The sequence below is a fragment of the Rattus norvegicus genome, chromosome 10, assembly GCF_021556685.1.
Source record: "Rattus norvegicus strain SHRSP/BbbUtx chromosome 10, alternate assembly SHRSP_T2T, whole genome shotgun sequence".
Taxonomy (NCBI): domain Eukaryota; kingdom Metazoa; phylum Chordata; class Mammalia; order Rodentia; family Muridae; genus Rattus; species Rattus norvegicus.
In genome coordinates, this window is record NC_141543.1 from 95432563 (window position 1) to 95447509 (window position 14947).

The 14947-nt window shown below is 49.4% G+C and overlaps 1 protein-coding gene and 1 long non-coding RNA gene across 26 annotated transcripts in view; one reads left to right on the top strand and one right to left on the bottom strand.

The window, feature by feature from the left end:
• The window catches only part of Mapt (microtubule-associated protein tau), a 97583-nt gene that overhangs the window by 1288 nt on the left and 81348 nt on the right, over positions 1 to 14947 (top strand).
• On the bottom strand, positions 8184 to 12309 carry LOC100912629 (uncharacterized). The gene is made up of 2 exons (XR_015632159.1): positions 12102 to 12309; positions 8184 to 8627 (listed from the first exon to the last, which is right to left on the bottom strand). It is a non-coding gene; the product is annotated as an uncharacterized LOC100912629 (long non-coding RNA).

Genomic DNA, 14947 nt, shown 5'->3' on the forward strand with positions numbered 1-14947 from the left:
GGAAACCTTGGCGTTTTGCTTCTGCAGCCGTGCGCACCCGAGCGTTCACCTGCGGTGGTCTAGGGGAGCTCCTTGCTTTGTTCGTCTTGTGATTTAGGATCTGCGCTCTCAGCCCTTTTTTTTTTTTTTTTTTTTACGGGGGGCGGGGAGCTTTTCATTCGACGAGGGTATTTGCCTACGAGCTCTGAGCAACTCCATCCTTTTTTTCGCCACTCATTTCAGACCCTTTGTTGGATCTACAGACTTGCTAGGGTCTAGTCACAACCCCCAGGGCACGCATGGTACGGACATGACCCCGCGCAGCCCTCTCCCCAGTTCGACCCAGAGCCACATGGGTGAGATTCGAGATGGACTCTCGTGAGTAGGAATCCTCAGAGGAAGCACATCTCTCCCCACACCCAGGCAGGCGGTCTCGAGGACCACACCCCATCGTGTTTCACTGCTAGGGGAGCCAGCTAACCCTCGGGAATGGGGAGATTCCGCAAGCTCGACTCCCCCTCCCCCACCGCCACCTTTGAACCCTGTTGCCTCTCCCGGTGGGAGAGTGTGAGGAAAGGGTATGAGATCCCCTGGGGTGCTGCGGCCACACCCATCCCTCCCAACCCACAGAGTGGGGTTTAGGGGTTGCCATAGGAACCACACCAGCCAGAGGAGGAACCTCTAGGCGTTACCCCGCCCCCCTCCCGCCCCTTACTCCGCAGAGATTCAGAACCCTGGGGTAGTCTGATGGTGCCAGAAGACGCGAGCAAGGAGCCCCTCATCCCTAAGACGAGCATCATTCTTTCGGGCACTGAGAACCACAGCCATCCAGATAGATGCTAGTGTATTTTTATTATAAGCGTACTGATATTATTTTATTAATATTACTAAAATGAGGGGCTTTCACGTAAAAGTCCACATGTACGACAGCCCTTGAAACCAGAGAGGGATAGAAAGCAAACAGGTATCAGCCTCCACACCCTACAGTAAGCTCGAGGTTTTCTGGTTAATTCTACCGCTGAATACTGGTGCGGGCGAGCAGTTTTGAGACCCACGAGCTCCTTAAGGGCCGAATTGCCCACATAGGCTGCCTAGATTGATGTGCATTTCTGAAAATGTCTCGGCTGGGGTAGGAACGCCCTCTCCGAGTCAAACCGCGGCCTGAGGCTGTGGCGTCGTGGCTGAGCCTGCCCCGCAGAGATTTCATGAGCATCTGAAAGATAGGTTCAAATATGACCCATCTCTCACCACACGACGGGCTGCTGGAAGCAGGATTCTTAATCTGGAAGAAGCCAGGCTCTTGGGGTAGACGCTGAAAAGGGGAGCCTGGGAGGGAGGCTGTCAATAGCGACCGGTTGGGCAAAGGTGTCACAGTTCTGTAGGTGGAAGATCAGCGGGAGGGGGAGAACATTTCACTCAGCGCAGAAACAAAGCTCGGACCACGCACGCGCTTCGAACTCTCTCCCATTTTGCACTGTGTTGAGGGGTCGAGTGAGGTACTGTGCTCTCCAAGGCTCGAGTTGTCAATGGAAGATCGTCGGGTTGCTGCATGATCCTACTGCAGAGTTTGAGAGGCTCGGTTCCTAGCTCTGCTCTTGCTTTAACAAGCCAGCTTCATTCACCTCAGATGCTAGAGGTTTGTGCTGAAGCGGGGCCTGTGGAGCGCTGAGCCAGTCTGGGCTCATACGAAAGGGTTCGAGAGCCAAGACTTCACTCACTATGCTCTGCGGATGGGTGATCCTTTTTATGTCCAGGAGGCCCTGTTCACCCTCTGGCGTTCACGAATTTGTAATTCCAAGTTTTGGTTTTGTTTTTTTTTTTTTTTTCGGGTTCTGAGATGTGATCTTGGGTTCAATGCTACTGCTTGTGTTTGCCACATAAGAATTGCTTGCCCATTCTCCATTTGCAAAGCATCTCTGAATAAATGGCTATCCGAATAAGTTACGTATGTGCCCATCCCTCCCCCAGCTGCCAGGCCTGCTGTACGGACTGTTGATCTATTCTGTACCGTTTGCCTCACTGGCAGATATAATAACATGGCTGGGCTTTGGGGCTCACCTTTAGATGATTTAGCTTGACCGGGTTGGTTTTTTGTGTGTCTGTCTGTCTGTCTGTTTGTTTGTTTAAGATGAACAACAGCCCAGGGTGTGCCTCTCTGCCCCTGCACAGACCCTTTCTACACAATTGCATGTTGGTGGAAGGGTGTGGCTTTTAAGTGGCTTCTAGTGTCAGGCTCTGTTCCCCAGAGACGAACAAAGGAAACAGATAGTGCCCAGGAATTGCAAGAAGAAAACTTGGTTTGATAGAGGTAAGGTCAGGCCTGTTCCCATTGGGAAAATGAGCCCTGGCACTGAGCAAGCTCTCTGGCCTGCTCTCTGGGCTAGACAGGCCTGGGGACATGACAGGCCTGGGGTGCCCTTTGTGTAGACTGACTTTTCCTTCTCCCCTTTAAACATCAACATGTGCGGTTTACTTGTTGAAAATGTTAAGGAATTGTGTTTCATTCCATCTCCCTTGAGCATACTGTATATGACTTTTTCAACTTCCTGGCTGTGTGTATGGACATGCCCTGGTTTTTTTTTTTTTTTTTTTTCAGTTGACTATATGAATCTTTCCCACTATGCCTTTTCTTTTTTCTTTTTTTTTTGGTTCTTTTTTTCGGAGCTGGGGACCGAACCCAGGGCCTTGCGCTTCCTAGGTAAGCGCTCTACCACTGAGCTAAATCCCCAGCCCCCACTATGCCTTTTCTTATATTTATTTAGTTAAGCTCTTCCTCGGACCCTTCTTGAAAAAGAATGTTTTTAAATACCTTTAGAGACCTACTGTAGAGCTAGACGTATAATGGGTGTTTGGCCCATCGTTGTCTAACAGGTCAGTGGAGAACCCGTAGAGAGGGTTGCATATTCAAGGTCACGGTATCCGGGAAGCTTGGGGACAAATCCAGTCTGTTTTGTCTGTGTCCAGTAGGTGCACACACAGCTGCCTTGATTTGCTGTGCCTTGCTCTGTCTCAGGACCCAGAGTGTCCACAGGTGGCCCACCTGCTCCTTGTTGGTAGAAGGCAGATGAAGAGTCTAGCGGGAGGCGGCCATGTTCCTGCTGCAGGTGACTGGATGGAGATGGGAAACCTCACTCTCTCATCAGCCACTGTAGAGACAATCATCTGATTACTCAGCGTCTAGGAGTTAGGGGTACCTGGATAGATGAGAAGGAGAAAAGTCCCTAGCCCTAAATGGGACCTCATAAGGCTAGTGAGACTTGGACCTTTTCCTGGAAACTCATGGTCCTCATTGGGGTTGCTGAAATGCATGGAAAGTGGTGTGTGTTGGGGGTGTCTTGTGGGGAGAGGCTGGAAATGCTACTAAACATTACAGGACAGTTGCCAAATGGCACTGGCACTGGCACTGGCACAGAGAAGCCCTGCTGTAGAAACAATGTTTCTCTGGCACTTTTTATCTCAGTTATATCTAGTGACTGTCTTCTAGGAGGGCTACATGCTGCCAGAGACAACCTCACTTAGTCCTCACAGGAATCTCACCGAATAGTAGGAACTGTTACCCTCCGAAACATAGGGAAGCCGAAATCCAGAGAGGTTTCATAGCCAACCAAGGATTCACAGCACAGAACACACAGCTAAGCCCCATGAGGCTCAATAGAGCTTTTTGGGCTAGCCTGGGAACCCAGACTTTTCAACTTTTGTAAGAGCCTGGTTGGATCCCAGGCTGAAATAAGTTAAGGTGGATCTGAGTCCTCGGTGTCTGGTTTGGACATCTGGAACAAAGGATTTCCCTCCACCCTGGTTCTCTGCTTCTCAAACCGAGAGCAAATCCTACACTCACCTGTTGTGTGCAGAGACAGCCAGGTTCGTCTGGCTCAGAGACAACTGTTAATTAAAATTGGGGGGACTAAGGGCTGGGAAATGGCTCCTCGGTTAAAATGCCTGTCCCCCAGCATGAGGCCCTTCCTGAGTTAAGATCTCTAGCACTTGTATAAAAGCTGAGTCCTGCTGTATGCATCCACTAAACTAGCGCTGGGCAGGGGTGGAGACAGCAGAGTCCCTGGAAACCACTATCCAGAAAGCTTAGCCAAATTCACAAATTCACAACCTCTGGGTTCACTGAGAAACTCTGTCTCTAAAACTAAGGTGGAAAGTGTTACAGGAAGACACCAAATGTCAACCTGCATACAAATATGTATAAGAAAGAGAGAGGGAGAGAGAGAGAGAGAGAGAGAGAGAGGGAGAGAGAGAGAGAGAGAGAGGGAGAGAGAGAGGGAGGGAGAGAAGGAGGGAAGGAGGGAAGGGAAGAGGGGGATTGGAATATCGGTTGGATTCAGCTCTGGCCAGGGTGAAATCACTGGGATTTCAGGGGTGTCAGATTCCTGTATTAGATTCTGTCCCTCCCAGAGCTTGAGCATTGGCACCCATGGCCGAGGCCCAGCCCTGAAACTATGGATATATGTGGAGTTGTGAGCACCAGAAGCCTTCATTGTAAGCATCCCAAGTCTCCACGGACCACATGGGCCCTGGGGGCTATGCTTGCTGCCTGCCTAGATTCCGAAGTGCATTGGCATTGTTTCTGTGTGCCCCAGTGCCACTGAGACTGCTTCGGCCAGGGCTCACTGCTGCTGTCTATGAGAGAGGTAAGGCAGTCGAGGTGAGCAGGCCTCCCTCCTAGCCTGCCAGCGCCAGGGATGGGACACACGTGCTTCACCACTGTCACCTTGCCAAAGTGGTTGCGGGCCAATAATTCCCTCCCTGCCTCTGCTTGCTAGACTTCTGCCTCTGGGGCTCCCAGGGAGCATGGGAGGGGAGGGGGCAGTGTTGAGGTCACCCCAGCTAGCTGTGGCATTCCAGATTGTTCTCTAGGTATGCGGATAGAATGAAACTCTGCAAAATGAAACCTCAAGGGACTTGGAGACAGGTACCTTAGTCTTTTCCCCTTCGCTCATGCGCCAGCAGGCTCTTCACTGAGCCCAATCAGCCTCCCAACAGAAAACCCCAGGAAATGTATCTTGTACTTAAGCAACTCAGGGAAGTGTCCTAAGTGCCGGGGAAAGCAGGTGCCCAGCACAGAGGGCATTTAGAGGTCATTCCATTTAGAGTCCTTGGATGTCAGTCCCAGCTTAGCTACTGGGTGGGCTTTTTTTATTTTTAGTATATTCATATGTGACCTGGGGCTTAATAGTGCCTGTCTAAGAAGGCTACCTAGGAGTCTAAATGAGGAAATATGACCATTACCGTGGCCTGGCATGTGACTGATCAGTCAATGGCTTCCTTAACAGTATCCTTTTGATGGACACTTGGGATAACATATGGAACTATCTTGGGCCGCTGGTGTTGGAATACACTGCAACAGATAAATCATACCGAGTAGGAACCGAGCCCAGATCCTCTGGAACCAGGCATTGTTGTTTGGGCGGAAGTGGATCCAGGATCACACACACACACCCATGTTTAAGTGTACACACAGAACTCTTGCCACAGCAAGCATGGGGACTTATCTGCTGTCCTGCTTCTGCGTGCTTCCTTCCTGAAACCTGCTCCATGCCAGGATTAGACGCCCCACAGCAGCCTTCCCTACACACCCGCTGGCCCTCTCTCCCTCTGCCCCTCCCTCATGGAAAGGGTGACCTGGCTCAGTGGGTGAGGGCCAGAGCTCTACTGGTTTACTCATTGAATAAAAGTGACTACTGGTGGCTGAGAGTGTAATGGCAGTAACTGAAGGGGTGAGACAGAACCTGGGGGTGGCTCCCATCCTGCACAAGTTGGCAGCCCGGTGAGTGACCTTCACAGCTGACAGTGTCAAGAGAGACAAATGTTAAGTAGTCCACGCTCCAGAGAAACGAAACCTGGGAATTCCAAGCACCCAATAAACAAGAGTAGTGTGTGAGCCAATATGGCAGGCTAAAGAAGCCTCCTCCTGTGGAGTCAAGGCCAAGGTCATAGTAGAGCAGTTTTTAATCATTTAGGAATCATTTTGTTTTATTTAATTATTTATTTGTGTGTGCGTGTTTGCGCATGCGCACGTGTGCACGGACGAGTATGCAAGGGTGCCCTCAGAGGCCAAAAGAGCATCTGGTCTGACCTCCTGGAGCTGGGGTTACAGGTGGGGATGAGCCAGGGATGTGGGGACCAGACCTGAGTCTTTTTTTTTTTTTGGTTCTTTTTTTCGGAGCTGGGGACCAAACCCAGGGCCTTGAGCTTCCTAGGCAAGCGCTCTACCACTGAGCTAAATCCCCAACCCCCAGACCTGAGTCTTCTATAAGGGCAGTGCATGGTCTTAACTACTTATCCATCTCTCAGCCCCTTGGAAAAAAAATATGTATATGTATATATATACACGCATATATATATTATTTATGTTGTAGTAATTATTTAATCTAACTAAGGGGTTTCTACCCCACCTTAGATCATTCAGCTCCCAGATAAATGACACAAGCTTTTATATTTATATTAATCAGTATTTTTTATTTTATGTATATGAGTCCACCGTCGCTGTCCTCAGACACACCAGAAGAGTGCATCAGATCCCATTACAGATGGCTGTGAGCCACCATGTGGTTGCTGGGAATTGAACTCAGGACCTCTGGAAGAGCAGTCGGGGCTCTTAACCACTGAGCCATCTCTCCAGCCCTATTAATCAGTACTTCATCAGCCTTAATCAATACTAGAGCTGGCAGATATCTACTCTAAACTTTTAGTATCTACCTCCCCAGCCATAACCCCGAGTTCTAACTCTCCATGCTCCATCTGGGCTCCCCTTAACTCCAAATGACCAGCCCTCATGGCCTTGATTTCATGACTCGCTTACCCGGTGGCGTCTCCTTGTCTCTCTACCTTCTTTCTTTCCTTGTGGTCCCTGCCTCAGACCCCCAGCCTGGGAACCAAAACCCCACATATCTCTCTTCTGCCCAGCTACAGGCTGTCGGCGTCTTTATTCACCAGTCAGGAATAACTTGGGGGACGAGGCTGCATAGCATCACTTGGGTCTTCTTGAGATTCTCCTCCTCCCCGCCAACCCAGGAGTTCACAGAACTATTGGTGAGTTCTCTCCTTCCAATGTCTGAGTCCCAGAACTCAACTCAGGTCATCAGGGCTGGGAACAAGCGCTTTACTTGTTTGGTCATCTCGCTAGACCTATTTATACCTTTGGGGGAAACGTCTGATATGTATGTGCATATATGTGCATGCTCCTGTGGTTCATGCTATGTTCATGTGTACATCAGGTGGAGGCCAGAGGACAAAACATCAGGTTGTGCATACATTGCCGTCCACCTTATTTATTTGCTTATTTATTTATTAAATTTTTATTTTTATTATTTTATTGTATGTGTATGGGTGTTTGGTTGACCTGTGAGTGTGTGCACCATGTATATGCCTGGGGCCCACACAGGCCGGAAGAGGGTGCTGGATCCTCTGGGACTGGACTTGTAGATGTTTATGAACCGCCATGTTGCTACTGGAAATCAAACCTAGGTCCTCTGGAAGAGCAGCCAATGCTCTTAACCACAGAGCCATCTCTCTGCCCCCCCCCCCTATTAATTTTTGAGACGTCTCTCCTCTCGACGAATCTAGAGCTAAGCAATTGACTAGACTGTCTGGTGTGTGACTTTCGGGATCCCCTGTCCCTGTTTGAACTCGCAATGCTGGTGTTATAGATGAGCATCCTTGGAGTTGAGGATCTAAGAGAAGAGTTTCTAGGGCTTGGCGGGAGGTGGGTTGGGAGGTAAAGTGCTTCCCACATAGATATAAAGGCCTGAATTCAGATCCCCAGCGCCCACTACAAGCCAGGTGAGGGAATGCGGTTTCTCAGGCTTTTAAGATGGGCACTTTACTGAACTCTCCCCAGCCTCTAGCTCGTACTTGTATAAGTAATACTTGTATAAGTAATGCAATTCTTATAGCAACATACAATAGCCACGCGATGGTCCGAGTTACATGATTAGTATAGCAGATACGATAGGATAGACAGAGAAGGCTTCAGGACAAGCCCAGGTGACTCTAAGCAGGAGCTTGGTTGTGGCAGGAGGTTGCCCTGGCTGTAGACAGGCCCTGCGGATCCCAGCCTTAAGGGGGTCTTTCATTTTTCTGCAAGAGGCACTTACCAGGGAGAACTTTGCGTTAAGTTAAAGGCGGATAGACTCCTGCCTGCCCACCTCTTGCCTGTCTTTAAGCCCCCCCAGAATACACAGCACATGCAAATCTAAACTCCTCTGAGGAAAAAGTTTTATTCAAGGTCCAACAACAGAAAGAAAGTTTGAAATCCACAGGAAGTGAATCTGTAATCACTGATAATGGCACGTCATCTGTGGCCCTTCCACTCCCTGACATCGAGAGAAGGAGGACATCTGTGATCGCTGGTCCTGGTGCTCCTTCTCCTTCCAGCCTGTGGCTCAGTGTTGTTCTCCCAGGAAGAGTGGGTGATGCTGTCCTGGTACCTACGCCTCAGCTGGGCCGCAGAGGACCCAGGGATGTACTTTGAACTTGATGTCTTCCTCTCTGGGACACCAAGGATGTCAGAAGACTTCCAGGCCCATAACTGCCTGTCGCATCGTCTGCAGCCAGCATAAGATGATACGAAGGAATGCTGGGAAGACTCACAGAAGGGCGCCATCTCCAAGACAGTTCTTCCCTCAGAAGGCTTCAAACTATGCGTAAACAAAATTGGAGGGGGCTTACCAAGCAAAAAGAAATGAAGCAAAACAAACTAACAAAAACCCTCAAAATTGTTCTCTGTCAAATCTACCTCTGCCATTCATTTACATGGCAATTCAGGAGGTGTGTGTGTGTGTGTGTGTGTGTGTGTGCGCGCGCGCGCACATGTGTGTGCACATGTGTGTGCACATGTGTGTGCTCTGTGTGTGTCTGTGTCTGTGTGTGTGTCTGTGTGTCTATGTGTGTGTGTGTGCTCTGTGTGTGTGTCTGTGTGTCTATGTATGTGTGTGGGTCTGTCTGTCTATGTGTGTGTGTCTGTGTGTGTATCTATGTGTGTCTGTCTACATGTGTGTCTATGTATGGTGTGTATGTCTGTGTGTGTGCATGTGTGTGTGCCTGTGTGTGTGTGTTCTGTGTGTACGTGTCTGTCTGTCTGTCTATGTGTGTATGTCTATATGTGTGCTCTGTGTGTATGTGTCTGTCTGTCTGTCTATGTGTGTATGTGTGTGTGTGTGTGTGTGTGTGTGTGTGTGTGTGCAGCATGTGCTTGCCTGTTCTGAGGTGGGATGTCTCCCTCTATGGCCCCACACCTTGTTTTCTATCTTAATTTTTATTATTTTATATGTATAAGTGTTTGCCATCGTGTATGTCTGTCTGCCATCTGTCCTTGGTGCCTGTAGATGTCAAAAGAGGCAGCAAGTTACCTGGGAGTTACAGATGGTTTTGAGCTGCCCTGTGCACTCTGGGAGTTGAACCAGGTCCTGTGGAAGAGCAGACTGAGCTCTTTACCTACTGAGTTACCTCACCAGCCTCTCCACTCCTTACTGAGCTCCACATTTTCATTAGAGTGACTAGCCAATAGGATCCACCTGTCACACACACACACACACACACACACACACAGAGAGAGAGAGAGAGAGAGAGAGAGAGAGAGAGAGAGAGAGAGAGAGAGGAGCTAATAATCTGAGACCAGTCCTAAGAGAAGGTTTCAACTTAAAGACTGTGTCTGGTTACACAGCCATAAATGTGAACATTGACCATGTATGTCTGGGGTTTTTATGTTGAGCTTGCTGAAAACCTGGTCACTTTTTAACTTTGATATTGGCAGTGCATCAGAATTTAGGTAAATTTATGTTAATCGTCAGAGGAGAAGATGGCAAGGTGAGTAAGGCAGAGTAACCACCAGAGGCCTCTAGGGCACAATGAGAGCCACAGCCTGGACAAATAGGAACAGGTCTCTTCCAAAGCTGCCCATTGCCTGGAAGACTCGGACAGCCTTTGGAGGAATCCCTAGCCTACTTCCTGCCTAGTCTTTATCCAGAGGAACACAGGAAATGCTACATGGCCTCAGTCGGCTATGACTGCAGTGGTTCAGTCTCTGCCCCGCCCCTGTGCAGCCAGCTCAGGAGGATGGACTTTGAAAAAGAAAATAAAAACCCCTAAATCCGCTTAAACGCTTAAATGTGGCAAGATCTTCACACACTCCCCGGGACCTTCTTTAAGCTGATTGAATATTCTCCTCCAATAAGCCTCTTGGGAATGATATGCCTCCCAGGTGGCTCAGTGCTGGGGCGAGCTCCTCCTCTGGATCCAAAGTCCATCCTTCCTCCCTCCTCTCTCCTCCCTCCCTCCATCAGCTGTGCCTGAGAAAAGACTAGTCAAGGCTTCACTGTTCCCTGCAGAGTGCTAATAAGGGCTGGGTACATTAAAATACATGCCCTGCCTTTTGGTATCATAAAACATTAACAATCACAAGCCAATACGAAATGGCTGATAGAGATTTTTCAGGAAAACCTGTCTTCTGAAAAGCAGGATTTGTGCCGTACATTGGCAGTCAGGACCAAGGCTTAAAATAAGATTTAAGACTTGATCCATCATTTGTTGCTGACAAGAGTGAATTACAGAAGCCAGTGTGAGCTGCTCTCGGTGTGGTCTTGGTCATCGCCCCCTGCCCACTGCTGCATCCTGAATTTAATTACTAGTTTCCCGCTGGCCAGTAAGAGATTTTTGGCAAAGATGGAGAATTCCTAGACCCCTGTCCTTCAGCTGCAAAGTGGGAATGATGCAGTCTCCCCCTTGGAACGGAGCGGATGGTAAGGCCTCAGCTTGATCTCCACTGGCTAGTCACAGAACTGGAATGAAGCCGTCCATGGGAAATCCTTGGGGTAGCTCAGTAGTCAGTGCACAGGGAGGGGATTGTCTCCCAGGACCCACACAGCTCCCTGAGCAGAGGTCCCTGGGGGGCTGAGTGCAGCCTGAAATGGCACAGCTGCTCTGCTTTGCTCCTGTTTCCAGCCAGCCGGGGGCAACAGCTGGTCCTCTGTGGTGAACACTAGGTCAACACGGGCCCATGCCCAGAAGGATGACCTGGAGGCCACAGTCCAATCTGTCCCCAATTTAGAGAGGAGGAGACCCCAAGTCAGGGTGCAGGACAGTGGGTGGGGTGACGACCTCTCCGGAAAGGAGCTGAGACTTCCTCTTGGTCTCGAGTTGTGACCCTTGAATGGAATTTCCTGGGAGCGTTCCCATTTTTGTTTTTGTTTTTTTATGGAATTTTCAGTGTCTTCCTAGTTGGCACAGACTTGACACAGAACCTCACATTCTTAATTTTCCCAGGGTGGATTCCCCCTGCCAGTCCGTGGTAGCATAGGACAGAAATCCAACAAGGCATGGGGAAATTAGAGCCAGACCTTGACTCTGGTAGCATGATACTCTTGTGGCTCATTAACTGAATGGCTTTAATTGAGCCGTAGGTGGGCTGAAGTTCATTGGCTTAGCCCCGTGAATGGAAGTTTTCTTTGTCCTCGTCCTCCCACCCCCCCAGCACTGGGGATGGAACTCAGGGCTTCCTTCGTGTGTTCTAACACCAAGCTACATCTGCTGCCTGAATGGAAGGTTTCTGAAGAACGGGGCTGATGGGAAATCTGTAAGTCCAGTGCATAACCCCATCCTGCCAGGGGTGTTGGCTCCACCTCAGTGGACTTCCATGTCTACTGACCACACATCACTGCCCTTAGATCCATTACCATCGGATCCTTCCCGCTTGGGCTGTTAAAACCTTCCCTCTTCCGGTCCCCTGAGTCTTAAGCTCTCCCTCCACATCCTGGAGCAAACCTGTCGGCTCCCTGCCCACCTAGCTCTCCCGCTCTACTTTTGCTGACTCCAAAATGAGGTTAATCCTTACCCTGACTTCATGACAGAAACAGTTATAATCCCCAGAGTGAGTTCTAAGGTTATGCCCGACGCAGTTTGCATTCCATTGCCAAACTCTCCCCAGTGCAACATGCTGTCCGTCATGCCGGTGTCCACCCACATGCTCTCTGTCATCTGTTAAGCCAAGCCTGCCCTGATGCCCCACCCAGACCCTGGATTTCTTACTTCTCACTGCCAGCCGGCTACCATATCTCCTTCATAGATGGCACCCACTAACTTCCCTCATCCACCATGGCAGGTGGTGCCCTCCTCACCTGTATAGACTCCGCAGTCTTTGTCCCCTCTGAGTTGTCCCCACTAGTATACACTAGATCCAGGAGCTCCACACACTTCCTCTCCCCGCACATCCCCACTGGAGTTGCTTATGTCTAGTTGTCATCCTCTTGTCTTGTTTTGTGTGCAATTCCTGTGTCCGGTTCCCCACCCCCAGCCCCCACAATCCCCCAGGTAATCTGTCCTCTTGAGAGCAAAGACTGCGTCACCCGGCTCGCCTGCTCCTCTGGCGCATGCGCAGTCACCCAACAAGCACTCTGCTGGTTCAGAATGTTCTGTTTTTGTTTTGTTGTTTTGTTTTAAGACAGGGTCTCACTCTAGGCTGACCCGAATCTCACTGGATAGTTCAAGTGAACTTTAAACTCATGGAAAACCTCCTGTCTCAACCTCCTGGGTGCTGGGATTACAGGATGTGCCTGCCAGCACACACTGTGCGCTCATAGGCTATGCAGGCTGGTGCTGGGCGAGCCTGACCTGTTTAAAGAAGGCAAGCCTTTCCCTGCTGATCCACAGTCCCACTGCTCTGAACACCTAAAAATAAAAGTCACATTTTCTGGGAGATAGTTGACTGCTGTCTGTTCTACTTAAAACCAGCCAATCAACCAGCCTCCCCGGTGATCCAGATCCGTTTATCTGTATGAAGACGCACAGGACACAGCAATTACTGGTTGCATTTATTTTACTAAAAACTATGCCTCTGCTCTTGTTTCCCCACGAGGCTGGGTCATTTTACAGAGGAGCAAAGAAATTTGGGGGGGCTTAGGAAAGAGTCAGATACACCATCTTAAATCCAGGTCTACTCTATGTCAAAGCCCTTGGGCCTCTTCCACAAGGCTCCACGCTCTCTGCTACCCCCCCCCACCCTCCTCAGGAGCCAGAGGACCTGTCTGTCATGGTAAGAATCTGGGAAGCATGCCCACATGAATGGGTCACTTGTAACATGAGCCTGAAGAAATTATTTTAACCTGAAGGCAAGCCTCTAGACCAGGCTGCTGCTTCATGTGGCCCATGACGGCAAAACCAAATTTAGCATCACGGACAGGTCCGCCCTCAACAAACTCCACCCTCTTAAAAAATCTTCCAGCTCACAAAAAGCATGGGGAGACGTTCACACTCACCACAGCGTCAGGAGCTTCCCATTGATCAGAGGCTGGGGGATGAGCGTGTAAATAAATTCAGAGAAGAGCCAGACAGTGTCTCCAGGGGGAGAGATAGTTAAAGGGGACAGTTTCCCCGGGTGAGACAAAGGCAGCTTCTACTGCTGGAGAAAAGGGTGGGTTGATGGGACAGAGGGAGACCCTTTGGTCCCTCTCTGTCAGAGATCCTGAGTTCAGTTTCCAGCAACCACATGGTGACTCCCTCACAACCATCTGTAATAAATAGGATTTGATGCCCTCTTCTGGCATGCAGGTGCACATGCAGATAGAGCACTCATATACATTAAATAAATGAAAATAAATTAAAAAAAATTTTAAAGTACCATAACCAAAAGGCACAGTTCCTGGAGAGCAGTGTGTCCTGTGGAGCTACAGAGAGGGCATCTGTGCCAGCCCTTATGTGTGGCATCAGTGACCGACTAGACAACTGATAGAAAGCTATGCATATTTGTGTTTGGGGACCTCATTGCCAAAGTTTGGGCCATGTAAGAGTCAGTCTTCACAGTGACTCCAGCAGTGAGGTCCCACTTGCTAGCAGGACAAACCCTGCCCCCTAGTGGCTTCCAAACTTTCACACTGGAGAAAAACCTTTCTGGATTTACTAAAACTAGTGTCATTTGGATGACTTTAGAGAAGACGAGTCATTTTAAGTTGCAGGTGTTTGAGATCAGTAAGTGACATGGGTCTCCTAAAAGCAGGCACAGGAGCAGGGTATGGTGGTGGCGCACACCTTTAATTCCAGCGCTCAAGAGGCAGAGGCAAGCAGATCTCTCTGAATTCAAAGCCAGCCAGAGCAACGTAGTGAGAACCTGTCTCAAAAACAAAATTGGGAACAAAAAGGGGAGAGAAAAAAAAAAAAAAGAAAACAGGCACAAAACGGACTCGTGTCTGGGCTGATGTGCAGTATGACTTTGTCTCCTGAGCCCCACGTTACAATCCAGGAACCTAGTGTTTTATAGTTTACATGGCGTCATTTAGTTCTTGACTGAAGCCTGTGTGTTATAGAGCTCCTTCTCCTCAAGTGTGTATTTCAGTGGTAGAATATGGTGTGTGCAAGGTCCTGGCACTACAAAAAGGGAAAGGGGGAGCTAGTTAGAGGCTCTGTGGGGTAAGAGTGCTTCCACCTGAGCTTAGTGCCTTGATCCCACGCTGGAAGGAGAAAACTGACTCCCGGAAGTTTTGTCCTCCTACCCTGACTTGTGACACACCTGCACCTGCACCTGTACACGCCTCGTGAACATGCACACATGCGTGCACACACACATGGGCACCGATTAAATTTTTAATGTTTTTTTTTTTTAACTTTAGGAAGAGGAGAAAAAGAAGACATCGAGACACTGAGATTTGGGGAGTTACATTGGGGTTCAGGAGACAGAGGGAGAGTTTGAACTCAGGATTTCTCCTTGCGCTCACCTGAGGGGGTCCTGCCATTGGTTAACAGCAGCTACCGAGCAGTATAGACGGACCTCATCACATTCCCCCCAAAGACAGAGAAATGGTTGCTGCTTGCCTGCCTGTCTGCCTGGATTGGTCAGAGATCTGAGAGTTTGTACCGTATGATAGACACAGATTGCTTTCTCCTTTAAAGAAGAACCTAAAACTGTGCTCCATAAAATGTGCTTGGGCGTAGGTGTAATTTGTGGGAGCAGTGTTCCCGTACTGCAGCAATG